Source organism: Nannospalax galili, unplaced genomic scaffold (assembly GCF_000622305.1).
Source record: "Nannospalax galili isolate Female #2095 unplaced genomic scaffold, S.galili_v1.0 scaffold4463, whole genome shotgun sequence".
NCBI classification, from domain to species: Eukaryota; Metazoa; Chordata; class Mammalia; order Rodentia; family Spalacidae; genus Nannospalax; species Nannospalax galili.
Genome location: NW_008348873.1, coordinates 1,592 through 4,488, shown reverse-complemented (window position 1 = coordinate 4,488; position 2,897 = coordinate 1,592). Strand labels below are relative to the sequence as shown.

Genomic DNA, 2,897 nt, shown 5'->3' with positions numbered 1-2,897 from the left:
CTCATTCAATTTTATGTCTTACAGGGCTTATACTGAGTTCAATATTGTATAACTGTATTAATTCAACTGTGAACCTAGAAACTTGCACCCACTTGTGAAAGAGATGTACTCTTGCTCTGGAGTGTGTTAGTGAATATGTTAAAGCTGTAGTAAAATGCTTCTTATAATCATGTAGTTATTAAAAAAATTTTAAAATGATTAAAAAAGTGAAGTGTGGTACACACCTGTGATACTAGCATTGAGGGGGCAGAGACAGGAGGGTTCCTGGGGCTAGCTAGCCTAGTTTAATTTGTGAGCTCCAACTTCAGTGAGAGACCCTATCTCCAAAAATAAGATGATTGCAAAAGATACACATTGAATTCTGGTGTCTACTTGTATCCACACTCACACATGTACATACCCAAACATGTTCTCATACATACAACACAGACACATAGCATCCCACAAGATAAAAGGCCACTCAAAGCTGTCTTGACCCTATCAAATCCTCCTCACATCTTCAGCTACAGTTGAGTTACAAGGCCTGTCACCACAGATTCATCTGTCCAAAGTTAAAACTGCTCCACCCCCAGAAGCTCAAATAGCCTATTCCCATGAGCCTCTTACAGATATCCTTCTGGTCTTCTGGTAGGATCCAGGGGAACTCACCCTCAAACACCTCCAGATCCCAGTGAACACTCATGGACTGAGGTCATCACTTACCTCAAATCATGGCCTTCATCTTGTTTTCCCTTTACCACAACATTGCTGGGCTCCTATAAATGGACACACACTTTCTCATCTTCACAGTAACTGCTGTCATACTTCCTATCTTCCTGAAATCACCCTACAGTGTCCCTTTTAACCATCTTTCCTTTTCCTCTTATTTATCACTCCTTTCTTGTTTTTATTCTTTGTTTCTTTGGCCCCTTCTGGTATAAGTGGTATCTTAAGATCAAAGGTCATTAAGCTCCTGGTGGTATTGTCTCAAGGATATCAACCCATTACCATCTATACCAACACCTGATCTCTGTCTCCCATCACCAAGGACCTCTTGATCTCCAAGTGATGTCACAGTCTGGCTTTCAACCTTCAATAACTACCACTCTACAAAAACTCAGCTCCAGCCTTCTATTCCCTAGGGTCCTATAACCCTATGCAATGACCCTATAGCAATACCAACCAGGACCTCTCCAAACGCCTCATCTCTGAGACAGTTCCAGAGGAAGGAAATTTTCATCAGTTGTCAATGATTTGACATTGCTGATCTGTCAGGGAGAAATGTAGAAACAAAAAGACCAAATTAAAAAACATAATCTGGGCCGGGCGTGGTGGTGCACGCCTTTAATCGCAGCACTTGGGAGGCAGGCAGGCGGATCTCTGTGAGTTCAAAGCCAGCCTGGTCTACATAGTGAGTTCCAGGCCAGCTGGGGCTACAGGGAGACCCTGTCTCAAAAAGACCAAAAAAAAAAAAAAAAAAAAAAACCAAACATAATCTGGACTGGGCAGAGTGGTGCACACCTTTGATCCCAGCACTCAGGAAGCAGAGGCAGGTGGGTTTCTGTGAGACCAAGGTCTACATAGTAAGTTCCAGGCAAGCTGGGCTACAAGGAAAGCCTGTCTCAAAAAACAAAACAAAATAAAAACTTTATACCAAGCCTAATGAATGTCAACGTGTACACACACACACACACACACACACACACACACACACCTACGTCAATTTTGACCAGGAAAGTACTTTTACCTTGGCATCGTGGCTGATCATTCCTGGATGACACCCAGCATGATCCAGCCTTCCCTGGTGGGGATGTTGGGGGACTACGGGACCCTTTGCTAAGGGATACTTGGGATTGGAAAATGCTCCCAAGGTACCCCATCCCTCAAGGACAGGGCTGAGATTAGGCTGTGCTCTGCCCTACATTACTCCATTTTGTATATTACAGTGACTTTCAAGCTGTGCTTAACCCTGGTGACTCAATTTACAAGCAGCATGTGGCTCCATTCTGAGTGCAAATGTGGAGGCAGGATGACTCTGCACCTCATTATACACGTGGACACCACAACCTGTCCAGCTTGGCCCATGAGGCACAGACTGACAACTTATTTCTAAAGGTAAAAATGTCATATAGGCTTGTCCAAGTAGTATGGTAGTATACCATATGAGCACATGGACCTATTAAAATATTGAGGACGGGCCAGGCGTGGTGGCGCACGCCTTTAATCCCAGCACTTGGGAGGCAGAGGCAGGCAGATCTCTGTGAGTTCAAGGCCAGCCTGGTCTACATAGTGAGTTCCAGGACAGCTGGGGTTACAGGGAGACCCTGTCTCAAAAAGACCAAAAAAATAAAATAAAATAAAATAAATAAATAAAATAAAATATTTTTGCATGGATATTAGTGGATCTCTGAGAACAAAATGATAGTTGCCATTTTAAGCTGCCTGTATTAAGTGAGGTTAAGCACTGGAGTGTTGACTTAAACTAGGATGCTGCATGGAACTCTAACTTCTCACCAGCATCCAAATGGGCAGGAAGGGCACATCTAAAATGAGTAGTGAGGGAGCTGACTTGGATTTGCTGAGGGATGAAAGTAGACCAGAGAGAGGAAGGGCTTTCCTTGGACCCTGTGTAGTGGTTTGAATGAGAAATGTCCCTGTTAGGCCCATGTATTTGTACACTTGGTTCCCGGTTGCTGGGACTGTTTTAGGAGGTCACGCATCTTTAGAAGACAGAGCCTTGATGGAGGAAGTATGTCACTGGGGTGGGCTTTGGGAGTTCATAGCCTCCTCATCCACCTTTCTGTTTACTCTCTCTGCTTCCTGTTTGCTATTGAAGATGTGAGCTCCCTGCTTCCTGTTAATGGTATTTTATCACAGCAACAGAAAAGTAATTAATACACCCTAGAAGGTAACCACCT

General features: G+C 43.8%; 1 long non-coding RNA gene across 1 annotated transcript in view; it reads right to left on the bottom strand.

The window, feature by feature from the left end:
* Positions 1-546: 546 nt before the first annotated feature.
* The window catches only part of LOC115072530, a 3,942-nt gene continuing 1,591 nt past the window's right edge, over positions 547-2,897 (bottom strand). The window contains exons 3-4 of the long non-coding RNA XR_003851581.1: positions 1,163-1,247; positions 547-755 (exon numbers count right to left, since the gene is read on the bottom strand). This is a non-coding gene — a long non-coding RNA (uncharacterized LOC115072530). The remainder of the gene's footprint in view (positions 756-1,162; positions 1,248-2,897) is intronic.